Source organism: Rhinolophus hipposideros, assembly GCF_964194185.1.
Source record: "Rhinolophus hipposideros genome assembly, chromosome: 9".
In the NCBI taxonomy this organism is placed as follows: Eukaryota; Metazoa; Chordata; class Mammalia; order Chiroptera; family Rhinolophidae; genus Rhinolophus; species Rhinolophus hipposideros.
In genome coordinates, this window is record NC_138055.1 from 27,660,704 (window position 1) to 27,676,750 (window position 16,047).

Genomic DNA, 16,047 nt, shown 5'->3' on the forward strand with positions numbered 1-16,047 from the left:
AAGGACTGGACTGTCATCCTGTCCCCCTCCCCACCACCCAGATTCATCACACTGTGCTCTACTTGCCTGTTTGCTTGATCGTGTTTTCCATTAGACTAAGATTTCCTTGAGTGTAGATGCCATCTATTGTTTACCACTCTATCCCCATTGTTCTGGTTGTTTATTGCTGCTTAACAAAACCACCCTAAAGATTAGTGGCTTAAAATAACAAGTCACAGTTCAGTGGGTTTGACTGGATCTAGCTGCCTGGTTCCCCTCTCGGGGTCTCTCAGACCGCTGCAGTCAGCTGGTGGCAGAGGCTGGTGTTACCCGAAGGCTCAACCGAGCTGGACATCCAAGGTGGTTTCTTTGGCACATTTGTGGTACGTGGCCTTGGATGGCTGGGACAGCGAGGGTTGGCTGGGTATCTGTCTGTCTACGTAGTTTCCATATGACTGGCTACCCTGGCTCCCTCACAGCACGAGGTACTTCTTACATCATGTCTGATTTGCCCCAGAGTGAGCATTCCAGGAGATCTGAGTGGAAGCTGCCAGGCTTTTTATGACCTAGGTCTGGAAGTCACTCAGTATTACATCTACCTAACGTGAGTCACAAGGCCAGCTGAAATTCGATACGTGAGGACACTACGTCAGGGCATGAGTATTGGGAGGCAGCATTCATTAGGGATCATCTTCAGAAACTAACTGCCACTGAGGGGAGAGGGCATTCTGGGAAGGGAAAGCTAAGAGGAGGTGCTATATACGCAGGGACTCTCAGACAAAGAGCAGGAGTTAGCCAAGTGAAGAAAGGGTGGGGTGGGAAAGAGGATGATGAGAGAGGAAATGATCCTCCAGGCAGAGGGAACTCCCTGTACAAAGACTTGGAGATGGAAGAAGGAGTGAGGGGATGATGCATGATTAGTTGCTGGGTAACCCTGGATAATTATTTAACCTTTCTGCATTTTGGTGTGAAAGGGAGATAATCATAGTTATTATCTAGTAGTGTTGTAAAGATTAAATTAGTTAACACATGAAGAGTTCTTTAGAACAATATCTGGTACATAGAAAATAATAAGTGTTGGTTATTGTTAGTGTTCTACAGGGAAACATGGCTGGAATGTTGGACTCTGGGTGGGGAAGGGAAAGATATGAGTCTGGAACAGTAAGTAGGGTCCAGAGCACAATTTTGTAATTATACAACGGTGTTTGAATTTGATCCTAGAGTCAATGAAGAGATGTTGCCCGTTTTAAGGAGAGAGTTGACCAGATTTGGGATCTTAGGAAACTCACTATGCTAAAGGTCTCTAGAATGGGAAATGCTTGGGGAAGGAGAAAAACTAGCGATAGCGATCTGGTAGAAGTGGTTGTAGTTTCGGAGAGGGACACAGTGGCCTGGCCTAAGGTTGTGGCAGCGAGGATGGAGAGAAGTGGACCTGCTAAAGGTCACGGTGCTGCTTAGTGACAGAGCAGGGACTGGAGCAGCTGACTAATTACACAGAAATTTCTTGCCAGGAAATTAACCTTTTTTACTTGTTTATTTAGGCACGAGTTTAATATGAGCTATTTGATAGAGACAGATAAGTAGTTACAAGTAACCGGGTAGGGATGGTGCAGCTGGGAGGTATGATCTCCATTTTCATTGCTGATGCCTGCAGTTACTAATAATAAATACATGTTCTCCCATAAATCACTTCACCCAAGGGAAACTCAGCAAGGCGAGTGATTTTCTTTGAAGGAGCTGTTTTTTTCTTTTTCCCCAACTTTGCTGGAAGGGTCACGCCCCATCTTCTAACTGCCTCATCTATTCTTCTTGGGTCACACTGAAAGTGTTTATTTGGTTTTTCTGGTTTATTTGGCATGTAAAATCCTACTAAGCTCTGACTGACGACTCTGTTGGGGCACCCTTGGCCTTTCGAGCTATATTTCTCAAACATTCTCTGTGATCATAGGTTGGTCATGGAGGCCACGGTTCTTAGAAAAGCTGGGAAGAGGTGATCCTAGCCTGCTACTTGTAGGAGTGGGCTCTTGAAAAGACACTTTTGAGGCAGCAAGGATGGCTGCTGGAACCATAGGCAAAGAATGAACCTGGTGGTGTTCTCATCCACTGAATTAGGGAACCCTAAGGTCTAAGATTATATTCTAAATGACCCCAGACAGTATCCACTCTAATCTCTTCTCTTGTCCACAAGCACCCCGCGCTTGTTCATGATTCCATATGTGATCATAGTCCTATGTCTTTAGAGTCCGACATGTTCTTCAAGGTACAGCTCAGGTCCCACCTCTGTGGGAGCCTCTCCTCTCTACTCCAGCCTGTGACTCACCCTTCCACTCCCCCCTGCCCTTTGAATAACCACAGAGAAAGAATAGGCAGCGTATAAATCACACTTATTCACATGCTAAGCGTATTGTCCTCCCAATAGGGCGCTACTCTTAGCCTCTCCCAGTTTTACTGAAAGTCTTAGCAGTGCTGATGGCTTTTCCTCCTTTATCCCTACAACACCTCTCAGCATTTTCAGGCAGCCTCTGTTGATTGACAGATCCAGAAGTGTGGAAGATGTCTTAGCCCTAATTTACAGATTGAGAAGCTGAGGAGGGAAGGGTTAAGTCACCTGCCCAAGGTTCTGAAGATTGGCATTTATCCAGGAGCTAACCAGGAACAGTCCCAAGTTAAATATTTCACATACATCTGTGGTTAAATCTTTCCAACAACCCTAAGAGGTAGTTCTTACTATCCCGATTTCACCACTGAGGAAACTGAAGCTTAGGTTTTTAAATAACTCCACCACGCTTAAGTGCCAAACCCACCAGAACTAAAACCCAGACAGTCTTACTTGTAGCTGCTTTTTATTTTCAGCACTTCCTACACTGTAACACCCATTTACCTACCTGTCTTCTCTACAAGTTAGACTATTTCCTTTTCTAAGGGTATGGGCCATACTTTTGTTTTTATTTTCGTCTTGGTCACCCCTGGACCTCGCACTCAATGTTCAATAAATGGTTGTTAAATAATCGTTAAATGAAGAAAAAGCCAGTGATAAAGATTAGTTTGAGTGCCAGTCAGTACTGACTCCCTGCAAAGGCTAGGTTGGTCGGGCCCCTGTCAGGGTGGGATCTCTCAGAGGTTCTGCTCCCCTCAGAGTGACACCATCAGACACCTGGTGTGAGGCGCAGCTTCCTTTGAAAGCCCCGTGGGAGGAGGTTGGAGCGGAGGTGAGCACACAGCTCCACTGGAGAGGGGAGGGAGCCTTCAGACCTGCAGGGCTGGACCTCCCTCTGCCTTTCCTCTGTGCAAAGAGATCTAGTTTCAATCCACAGAAGGCATGACAGAGTGACCATCATTCTCAACCTATGGTGGTGATGAGAAGTCCAGACTCTGGCCAGAGGCTTGGGGTGGGTCCTGGCTCGTCCCCTGGCTGGGTTTGTGGCCTTGAGCCAGTTATTTAACCTTATGAAGCCTTGGTTTCAATAATGCCCACCTCAAGGGCTGTTGTGAGGATTAAGTGAAAAAAACGTGTGTATGGCCCTTCTCACAGCGCGCAGTAGATGGAAGCCATGGTTGTCGAAAGAGTAACAATAACAACCTTGGGCGGTGCAGGGTGCTTTGCCAATTGCTCTTCAAATACCGGGTCTCAGGCCTTTGTGTTCTTCCTCAAAGGGCCTTCCCAAGGCAACACCGTCAAACAGTGGGAGTTTGTTTTCCAAGTCTTGCCATTTTTCCCTCTCTGGCTTCCTGGTGCAGTGTCTCTTCTGTTTCAACCTACAGATCAGGCTCCCAGGGAGAGATCAATGGGACAGCTGGACGGGGCAGAAAGACAGAAGCCAAGTAAGATGCAATCTCAAGTGAAGTTCCGCAGAGAGCAGCCTCCGCAGGGCCTGCCAGGAAGTGGGATGGGGAGTACCATGTTTCCCCGAAAATAAGGCCTAGCCGGGCCATCGGCTCTAATGCGTCTTTTGGAGCAAATATTAATATAAGGGGGCCGGCCCGGTGGCTCAGGAGGTTAGAGCTCCATGATCCTAACTCCGAAGGCTGCGGGTTCGATTCCCCCATGGGCCAGTGGGCTCTCAACCACAAGGTTGCTGGTTCAACTCCCACAAGGGATGGTGGGCTGCGCCCCCTGCAAGTAGCAATGGCAACTGGACCTGGAGCTGAGCTGCGCCTTCCACAAGTAAAACTGAAAGGACAACAACTTGAAGCTGAACGGCACCCTCCACAACTAAGATTGAAAGGACAACAACTTGACTTGGAAAAATGTCCTGGAAGTACACAATGTTCCCCAAGAAAAAAGTCCTGTTCCCCTTCCCCAATAAAATCTTTAAAAATAAATTAATATAAGACCGGGTCTCATATATTACATTATATGAGACCCGGTCTTATATTACATGAGACCCGGTCTTACATTATATTATTTAAGACCCAGTCTTATATTATATATTATATTAAAACAAGATCAGGTCTTACATTAACACGGAAAGTAGACTGGACCCTACCTGAGACAAGGCAGTTGGAGCTTTCATACCCCTGCTCCTGTACTTGCACCAGTCAGTGGTCAGCCAGGCTTTGTTCAGGGCAATGGATAGGAATTAATTCCCAGATACTGCTCACAGGTACAGGCAAAGTGGGCCCCCAAGGGGGAAGATAGTTGACAACCATTAGGAGAGAATTGGATTATAATTTATAAACAAGTTATGAATAATAATAACCTAATGACTGGATTAATATACTAGCATTTCAAAGCATATTAGCATTTCAAAATCAGACTCTTATGGTCCACCCTCAGATCAACGACCGGGTTCTGGCAGGAGATTTAGGGGTTAGAAGGGCCTTCCTGCCGTAGCTCATTATCAAAGGCTGGCTTTCATTTAGCCAGAAATGGGAGTAGACTTTAACTTGTCTTGTACTGTGCCTGAGTTCTGGAACCCCTGCTCCAAAAGTGCCCTCCACCCCAGCTAGGGTGTTTGCAATGCAAATTATCTTTCTCACTCTGAAGAGAGGGGCCTGAGCACACCCAGAGGTGTTTTGACTATGCAGTGTTACTATCACCTAGTTGGGAACCATGTTTCCCCGAAAATATGACCTAGCTGGACCATCAGCTCTAATGCATCTTTTGGAGCAAAAATTAATATAAGACCCAGTATTATATTATATTATATTATATTATATTATATTATATCCAGTCTTAAGACCGTGTACTACATTAATTTTTGTTCCAAAAGACGCATTAGAGCTGATGGTCAGGCTAGGTCTTATTTTCGGGGAAACATGGAAGTTAGTGCTTAGCACTCATAGGTGTTGAGTTAGTAGTTGTTGAGTGAATGCCTGTGGGAATGAAAGGCAACCCTCTAGAGGGACAACAAGTATTAAATGTCTTTGTTATGTCTGGTCTAAACTTATTCTTCAGCTCATTGGTCATTCCTACTGTGAAATCTTTCCTGCCTTCTTTATCCCTCCAGGAAAAATTGCCCTCTTTCTTTTGAACTGTGTTTATTTACTTCTTTGCATTTAACTCACTATACTGTAATCATGTACTCATATGTCTGTTTCTCCTATTAGACTGGGAGGGCCTCAAGGACAGGACCTCCCTTATCCATGACCTTAACTCCAGAGCCTGGCTCCAGGTAGGATAATAAATGGTGATTGCATGTGTGAATGAATGAACCAGATGGCTAAGCCAGATGTCTGTTGTCTTAAATTCCAATATGACTATATGTACACGTGTGTGTATGCTTAAAATTGTTTATCTTGATGACTCCCTTCACTCAAGGCAATTCTAGCCCAGGAAACAAATTAAATAGTTGACTTATAAGGGGTAACAATAAGTGAACACCAAATGCACAAGGCTAAATAAGAGATCAGTCAGTTCCTGGGCCTTCCAACTTAGTCACGTGCCTTAGGTAGAGTAGCACAGACAACCACTACTTTTGTTTGAGTCCGGAGTGACGCTACATGACCAGAGGAGAGAGTGAAGGTGGGGAGAGCCCTTCGATTCCACATGGTTGTGGCGTGCCTCCATGACAGATGGTAACAGAGAAAGGGGACTTCGTTTTCGTATGTGCGTATATATATTAGTTCTGTTTTTATGTTCATTCTTTTTACAAAGTATCTTAACATCTGGGGATTTATCTTAAATTTGTCAAGCAATCATTCTTAACCTCTAGTGAGTTGAAGAACCTTGAAATTCTCAGAAAGATAGGAAACTTCCTCCCTGAAAAATGTAAAAAGACATTCATGAACTTTCTAGTTTTGAGAGTTCAGGATTCTCCTTTGTATAGAGACCTTTGTGTTGCAAGATTAGTACAATGCCCTCACACAGGAGGTGCTTAATTATGTACCATCGTGTTGAACTGAACTGAGTAATGATACTTGCCAATGGAAACAGTCTTGCAAAAGAGAGACAGGTGAACACCTGATACCATGATTCAAGGTCTTACAGGAAGACATCTGCAGTCTACCAAACTAAACCAAACCCTGCATTCCTTCCTTACCTGACTTATTAATACTTTTATATTTACAACAGGCTCATGCGCTGGCATAGGTCTGTTTTCCACTTAAAGTGCCCCAGGGTTAACCCATTTCAACATATCTGTCCTGTATTTCTTGCCATGAACGTTTATCAGCTTCTTCCTTGGAGGCGAAAATGATTGAGATAATGGATATAAAGCACGTAAAGCAGTGCCTGGAATAAGAAAGTGCTCAATAGATGTTAGCTTAAAACAGAAAGAGAGAAAAAGAACAGATTAGAAGTGGGAAGGTGTTTAGCAGACAGAGGAGAGATATGGGAAGGGTGTGGAATTAGTGGGTGTGGGGAGGGGGGGCAGGAGACCCAGGACTGACAGTGCCCCTTCCCAGCTCATTCTAGACTAGAGTAGCCTTGCCTGCTAGAAGCCCTTAAGATCATAGGTGAGCTGGAACCCAACAAATGAGGTAAAGTCCCTGACTAACACCAGCTAAAGATACAGCCATTTGATAGTTCTGGTATGCGTCTTAGAATGTGTAGAAATACAACAATAGCACCAAATATGAATCACGGAAAATAAGCTATGAATGGAGATGTTTGCTAAGAGATGCCAGCCGGGCCCCAGGAAAGTCAATTTGTCAGCTCTTTTCACTTGGGACAGAGAAAATAAGGGAGGAGCTGCAGCCCCTGCCAAACCTAAATGTCTAAAAAGCAGACTGCTAAAGGCTGCAGGGCAAAACCAGCTGCAAATGAGCTCAGCAGGGTGAGGCTGGCAGAGAAGCCACACAGAGCTCTCCAGGGGAAACATGGCAGAGAGCATGGCCTCTAGGATCCCTGCAAAGTCAGCCACATGCTAGGCCAAGGGGGCCAAAGGATGCAGGGGAAGAATGGCCTGACTCTGGAGTTAGGCCCTGCGCTGTGTGGCACTGTACCACTTCCTGAAAGTTGAACAATGTGCAGGCCACTTACCCCTCTGAGCTTCAGTTCCTCATCTGTAAAATGAGGATAACATTTGCTTTGAAGAGTTTTTATAAAGGTTGAGAATGAGACAAAGCATAAGTGTTGTGGAAACTGTAAAAACTCTGGAAGTCAGTTGTCATTGTCACGAAAAATAACTAAACTTGTTGTATTAGTCGGCTGGCCTGCCATAACAAAATACCATAGACTGGGCAGCTCAAACAACTGAAATTTATTTTCTCACAGTTCTGGAGGCTGGAAATCTGAGATCAGGGTGCCGGCAGCTCGTTTCATTCTGAGGTCTCCCCTCTTGGCTGGCAGGTGACAACCATTTCGCTTTTTTGTGCACAGAAAGAGAGAGAGAGAGTGAGCTCTATGGTATCTCCTCTTATAAGGGCCCTGATCCCATTGTGGGGGCTCTACTTTCCTGACCTCATCTAACCCTCATTATGTCCCTAAGACCCCCATCACCAAATGTCACATTTGAGAGTTAGGGCTTCAACATATGAATTTGGAGGGGACACAAACATCCGGTCCATAACATTGGTTAAAAAGATACTATTGCTTTTTATGAACAGCTGGATGCCTGCAACAGGCGTCTGGAGACCTGGGTTCTAGTCTTGAATCCCCAGTTAACTAGATTTGGGACCTAAGACATCCCTTGGTCTCTCTGAATTTCAGTCTTCTTGTTGATCAAGATATTCCCACCTAGAACTACTATTTACTGACGCTCTATCATGGGCCAGACACACTATTCTAAGTGTTCCGCTCACCTCCAAATATTATTAACTAATAGTTCAACATTGTAAACATGTATATGTTCATGTATATTTATATCTCTCTCACACAGAGTGTTGTTGTTATTGTATGGGAAGAGAGCCATACTTCTTTACAATGGGAAACCAAAATTTCCGTAGGTCTCAATTCAGACATTCTTTCTCACAGCATCTACCGTGTTTCCCTGAAAATAAGACCTAGCCTGACCAAAAGCTCTAATGCATCTTTTGGAACAAAAATTAACATAAGATCCGGTCTTATTTTACTATAATATAAGACTGGGTATAATGTAATATAATATAATATAGTATAGTATAATATAATATAAAATAATATAAAATAATATAAAATAATATACTGGGTCTTATATTAATTTTTGCTCCAAAAGACGCATTAGAGCTGATTGTCCGGCTAGGTCTTATTTTGGGGGAAACATGGTAGGACATGCCTTGGTTATGGGAAACTGAGTAGTCATACCCAGAAATGTCTGGGTCCTTCATCTTTAGTAAGATGAAGGCAGCTTGGTCTTCTCCCACTTTCCCTTAAAATAATCTTCTTTGCTCAATACTCACCTTTGTCAGTGCCTATTTACACTGTTCCCTCCCAAGGTCACACCCATCAGTTTCTTGAAAAGATGTTTCAAGCAGTAGTGGTTTGGGGTAGTATAAGAGAAATAAGGAAATGACTGGCAGGCAAGTGGCAGGCCCAATAGCACCCTTGTTCTGCTCTCCACCTTCTGTGTGCGAGGGTGTTTTAGAAGCTGCCATGTCTGTGTGTCCCTGCTGATTGGGGCCCTGGGGTGTTTCCAGAGTGCCAGCCCACAGTCTTTCCACAGGAGTTTCACTCTGGTTTGGGCTTGTGATTTCCTTGAATTAGCCAGTTAATCAATTTCCTGTGTCCACTGCTGCCATTGGTCCATCTCTGGGATGAGGTCAGAACCAGACTCAGATGTGGCTTGGGGACCTCTCTCATTCTACCCCCTGTGGGATACTAGCCTTTGGCCCACCACCACATTGAATAAACTTAGCAATTAAAGGAAGACAACACAAGGTAATAATCTGCTGATTTTCCAACCCAAGAGAGGAGACAAAAGACATTTTGATGCAAAGGTGATGCATTAATTTGGATGAAGTCCTTTTATTAATTCGGGTTCATCTGAAATGCTACACACACCTGGCACGTAGTAGGTATTTTGTATCAGTTTGTTGAGAGAATATATGGAAAGTTCTCCTTAATCGTATTACGTAAAAACGAGAGCTGGCATAAAGCAGAACTTCAATCAATATTTGGTTCCTACTTCTTTCTTCCTTCAGGTGCTTCATTCTTACTTTTCCTGACAACTCAGGAAATTATTATTAAGACTCTATTAAAGAATATATGTACACTTAAAAACCTCAGGCCAATCTGTGTTGGAAAGCCAAATATTTCCCCTGCACTCAGGGGAATTGACTTCATTTAGTGCGCTTCTTATCTTGGTAGAATATTTTTCTGGGTTCCACAGTCTCATCAAATAAATTTCGGACAGGTCATCATCTTCTACGGGTCTCAGCCAAGTCTACCACTTAGGGACATAGGGAGATTGGGGCATTTCGTTTTATTTGAAAACACTTCACTTCACTTTAGAAGTGCAAGCCTTCCACGTCTTCCTAAGTTGAAACTCTGAAGTGCCCCAATCACTGTGAATAGAAGTGTTTTCATTCCTCTCATTTTATTTGCTGGGAGATAAAAGTGGATTGAAGGCAGAGGAAGGAATTCATGGTACTATGTTGGGAATCTAAATGAATCATCACTGTGAATAACTGTGGAAAAAAAGAAAAAAACAAGCCTATGACTAAACTTGTGGAAGGAAGATGGGACCATAGAGGATAAAAACAAGACAGAAAAAGTTATCCTTTATGCTTCTGTGATATTTTCCCCCTTTGACTAAATGATCACTGACATATTCTAAACCACACTAGGGACTGACAAACTTCATGTTAATTTCTAAATCTTAATATTTGATAGTGTCACCAAACTCCTGCTTCACCAGGAAATTATTCCAATCCGTCCAAGTCAGCCACGTTGGTGCAAGTGACTTGACCATGAAATAATTTGTAATTTCATGATCCTTTTGAGAACCAATGAGAAAGCATTTCTATAATTCTGTTGGGAAATGATGGTGGTTATAACATTTCATGGAATCACCCCAGTTTCACATCTTCTCCCCAGCACTGATTCCATACACCTTTAAACTGTCTCAGAAATTTCAATATTTAGGTCTTTATATTTTTGAAACTGCCTCTTGCACTTTGTGTGTGGCATCGAAACTGTTTGGTCATCCACAGTGTTTCATTTTTATTTTGAAAATATGGCCATCTAATTTACAGAAGAATTTAGTTACAAGGGCCTTAGTTGTTTCTTGACAATACCGATAACATAAAGATTTTCTTTTCAATTCTATCCAAAGCCTCAAACTTTGGAATCATCCTTGACTCCTTTTCTTTCTTTCATATCCCACATTTAATTCATTAAGTTCTGTTGGCTTTATCTTCAGAAAGCATGCAGAATCTGGTGCTTCCTACAACCCCCACTGCTGCACCTGCTCCAACCTTTGCTGGCCATGGCCTCCCACTGGCCACCATGCGTCCAGACTTCACCAGCCCTGCCTTGAGCCCCCGTGTGCATTCTCGACACAAGGAGTGTGATCCTCATAAACTGTAAGTCAGATCATGTCGTTCCTCACAGGCCAGTGGCTTCCCGTGTCTCTCAGAATGAAAGCCAAAGACCTTACAAGAATTCACAAGGCCCTACTTGATTTGCGCCCTCTTCCTTCCCCACTTGCTCTCTGACCTCAGCTCCTTCCACTCTCTGCCTTCCTCCCCAGTCACTCAGGTTTCCTTGTTCTTCCGCGAGCATGCCATGCCAAGCATGGGGCCCTGTCTGATGTTCTGTCTGCCTGGGAAGCCTTTCCCAGATACCTGTGCAAGGCAGTCACTCCCTCATGGCCTCCAGGTCTCTGCCTGAATGTCATTTTCCCACAGAGGGCTTCTTACATATTACCTCATGGAAAGCAGTACCTGTTCCCTCCAACCCCTCCTCCAACTCTGCTTGACAGATATGTTTACTTACTGTTTTCTTCCCTCCACTAACATGTAAGCTCCATGAAGACAGAGGCTCTGTCTTGTTACTGGGGAATCGCTACCTGCTGGAAGAGTGCCTGGCATGCAGAGATATTCAGTACCTATTTGTTGCATGATTCAATATTCTAGGCTCAAACCAGGGAGTGAAGAACACACAGGTAGGAATGTGGGTGATCACAGAGTTCTAAATATTCGAGTGTCTAAACCATATTTCCAAAAATAGCTTCTTATTCCTGGAAAGGACACCAAATACTTTTGTCAGACCAGGAACTTCTTCTGAAATGCCTGCCACAGCCTGACTCTGTCATCCTTCGTGTGTCCTTAAAATTCTATTCTTAGTGATTAATTTTTTTAGTGTCAAGCATCAACCTCTTACGTAGGCCCTTTTTTTCCTCTTTAAAAATCATCTTGATAAATGATAAACATCATCTTCATACATATATGATTTATTTATAAATACACCCATGTTGTCGAGTTTTGACAAATCCGTAAGCTGTGTAACAGCTACAGGAAGATATGGACTATTTCCGTCACCTCCGAAATGGCCTTCGTGCCCCTTTGCAGGAAACTCTCAGCCCCCAGCCCTGGGCCTGCACGAACACCGATCTGCTTTCTGTCATCGTAGAGCAATACTGCTGCTCTAGAATGTTATATAACTGGAAGCCTGCAGTATGTCCTCTTTTATTCTCTTGCTCAGCATAATGTTTTTGAGATTCATTCATGTCGTGGGGTGCATCGGTGATTCATTGCTTTTTATTGCTGAGTGGAATCGGTAGGCCTTTCTTTTAGTAGAAAACACTCCCAGAAGGGACAATCCTTACATTCCTTTAACAGTTTAGTCCAAATGATGTTTTTTTTCTTTTTGAGCAAGATATGAAAAGTATATGGGCATTTGGATAACTGGAAGTGAGAGAGAAGCCTGACAAAGGCGGATGCTGAAAGGGAATTTTGCTGGCTTCACTGCTCTTGTTCATGCACAGACTCAGGAAGCTGCCTTACTGCCTTCTGTGCCAGAAATCCAAGCGTGTGTGAATGAGTGTCACTGAATATCTCCTATGTGCCAGAGGTATTTCTATTTGATGCTCACGACAACACTGTGAATTAAATGTTATGAACTCCCTTCTTCCAGGTAAGGCAATAGACTCTGGAGCTGTTTGTAGGATTCAGGCCAAGTCTTCCTAACTCCAAGGTTGAATTTATTCAAGTTCATTCCAATATGAACCGCTCTGGCCACCGACTCCTTGCCCTGGGCTGAGCAGAGAGAGAGAGAGGTAGGTCAGGACAGATGCACTGAGCTCCAGCTGCATTGGGTTTCGTGTCACGGAACCAGTCTGGGCACTTTATGGGACTCTAACCCAGCCTGGGGTTACTGGCAGTGCTTCTCTGGTTTCAGCATGGAGGCTTCTGCTCGTAACTTTCCTCGGAATTAAGACTCTGAGTATGAGCATCACCTTTAAGTCAATTCCAGAAACGGTGGGGAAGTCTGAGCTGTCACCACGGCATTTTGCATAGCCCAGTAACCAAGAGGCCTGAGATAGGCGGAGTTGGTGGTTGGCCAGCGCGCTGACCGCAAGCTCTGGTTCCCTACAGACTGCATTCCGGGGCTTCAAGTGTCATCTCCCTTGCTCCACGCGTGTCTACCTTTTGCACACTCCACTTCTCTCCCTTCGACGTGGTGGAGTGGGAAGATGAAACCAAGACCACTTCAAGAGTAAGCCCTTAAGACTCCTGTTGTGCTAGGCAGGCTCTTTTTAGCGTTTCACACAACACTCTGGCATATGCAAAATTGCCTCCATTTCAGAGGTGTATTAGTTTCCTAGGGCTGCCCTAACAAAGAGTCACAAACCGGGTGACTTAAAACAACAGAAGTTTATTCTTTCACAGTTCTCAAAGCCAGAAGTCTGAAATCAAGGCGGTGTTGGCAGGGCTGGTTCCTTCTGGAGCTCTGAGGGAGAAACTCTCCCAGGCCTCTGCCCTAGCTTCTGGTGGTTGCCTTCACCCTGTGGTGTTTCTTGGTTTGTGGCAGCATAACTCCAGTCTCTGCCTCTGACTTCCATGGCCTTCTTCTCCGTGTCTCTGCCTCCTCTGTGTCTGTTCATCTTTCCGTGTCCTCTTCTTACAAGGACACCAGTCACCGGATGTAGGGCCCCCACACTGCTGTCAACCTCACACAGCTCCTGTGTGTCCCCTGCTTCATGCTTCCATGCTCTTCTGCTTCCAAGATGAGGCTGAGGCTCCGCATTCAGTCTGGCCACCGGCCACCTGTCCAGCTTTGTCTGCTGCTGCCCACACTTTGTGCTCACACTGTACGAAGGGCAGGGCTGTGTCCACACCTCTGTGCCTTTGCAGATTCGGTCCCCTCTCCCTGGGATGCCCTCCCTTTTCCTCACCGCTCTTCCCTCTTCATCTGAAAAACTCTTACTCATCCTGTAAGCTTCTTGCCCCCAGTGAGGGCTACCCTGAATGCGGTGGGGTGTGTGGCCTTTTGTGCCCAGGTGCGGTCCTTGTGTGTTCCTCTGGTGTAACATCTAACGCAACGCATTGCTTCTGTTTCATTACTGTCCGTCTCTCCACTAGACTGAGCTCCTGAAAGGCAGTTTTCTTTTGTGTCCCTAGCACAGTTATACAGAAGGTCATCCACAGCTTCTAAATGGCTGAATAAACACGGAAATTCCCTTCATGAGATAGAGACGGAGTAGTATCTTTCTCATCCTGGTAGTATACGTCCTACAATGTTTGGTGTGCATTTGGCTCTCAAAGAGTTCCTGTATGGTCTAGTGACTGAATGGGGAAACCTCTATTAGCAGGAACCGGGAGGGAGCTGTGTGTGGTTCACTGACACTAGCAGTTCCATTAGTGAAATGACCCGAGGAAATAAAATCCCTGTGCTTTTCTCCTACCAACTCTGCTGTTTCTTAAATAAGATTTAATTGAGGTCAAGGAAGGGAACAGGGGGTACCTTCCAGCTTGCAAGTGAAGAAATGGAGAGAAAGGGGGAGCCCCTGGCCTGAGGTTCTACAGCCTCGAATTCTGAGGTAAAGTTGGAAAAGGGACCAGGATGATATTGATAGAGTTGTCTGTTTTTAGTCCATTCCTGCAATCAAGATTGGGGATCATGGTGGTGTCGGTCGGTGGGGTTGGTAAGGGAGGTGTCGGCAGAGACCCGGTTCTGGAACTCCTAGACTGACGCTGACCCAGGCCCATCCTCCTGGTAAATGACCCGCTTGCTGGCCTTGCAGCTGAATGAAGGTCCTCTCCAGCCTCGCTTTTCAGAGATACAAGGCACCCTTATTGTGAGGCTCTCTCTCTCTCTCTCTCTCTTCTCATCTCCTTATTTCCAATCATGTGAGCTCCTTTCTGTGTCCCTCAACAATGCCACCTGTCACTTGAAGCCAGGTAACACTCAAAGAGTGTTGGAGTCAAACTTGGGTTTCCAGACTCCCTTTATCCTATTTTTTCCCATTGATTTCCGAGGGCCTTCAACCTTGTTCTCCAGAACGTTTTAGTAGGATGAGAGACCCAGTAAAGTAATTATTCCATTGACTAGCCTCCTCTCTGCCCGCTTCAGGGGCATCTCAAAATCACTCAGCTATTCTACCCTCCCACCTCCGAGAGAGCCAGACTCCAGGGGGTTCTCGGGTAGGGCTGGGGCTGGGAGAGACAAGCAAGTGCCCAGGGCTCACAATATAAGGAGGCATTCAATTTGAGGGCTAAGTGTTTCCTTAAATGTGCTCTGGTTGCTTCACCCCAGTCCTGGCTTGGTGCAGGGCTGGTGTATTGATAAAGGGATGGGAGGAGAAAGCGAAGTTTAAAGGAAAGTAGAAGACAATGCTAAGAGGACAAGGTGGGAAATCCAAAGTTAATGGCAAAGTGAAGAATAATGGGTACAGGTGACGGAGGGCAGCACTTCAAAACAAGCATCCCCACAAAGCTCTCTCAGACACAGCCCTGGAACTGTCAGATGCCAGACAGACATCACCCAGAGAAGAAGGAGCCGTAGGAAAAGAAAAACACACTCACCTTTTCACACCAGGTTTCCCAGACTTCCTTGTTTTGGGGATGGGGGAAATCCCCAAAGTCACAAACCCTCCACTTTCACTCCCCCCTCTGACTTGACATCTTTTTCTTGATGTCATGAACCTTGCCCTCCGCGTGGAGCTCAAGATGGCTAGTCCTGCATATGGCAGCTACTAGCCACATGGGTTTTTGAGCATTTGCAATGTGGCAGGTCCAAACTGCTGTAAGTATAAAACACACACTGGACTTTTGAGGACATAGTGTGAAGTGAAAGAATGTAAAATAGCTCATTAATATTTTTAAAAAGATTGATTACATGGTGCAATGGTAATGTTTGGGATCTATTGGGCTAAATAAAATATATTATTAAAATGAATTGCTCAGTTTCTTTTTACTTCCTTTCATGTGGCTGCTGGACATGACATATATGGCTCACATATGTCATATAACATGACACATGTGGCTCACATTTGATTTGCATGACATATCTATTGGACAAGGATGGTCTAGTTCAACTTGAGGAGAACTGAGGTTCAGAGAGAAGACCTAACTTGGCAGATGGCACACACTAAAAGACACTGTCATTTCCAGTTCCAACCAATCTCTTAGTACCCCCTACACACTAACACGCACGCACGCATGTGCGCTCCCGGGAAAGGAGCAGGTGGATTTCCAGACCCCTGGGCTGCAGGCCTTAAGGGAAGTGTTCCAAGATTGGTTTCTTGGGAGTGAAATAAAGGCTTA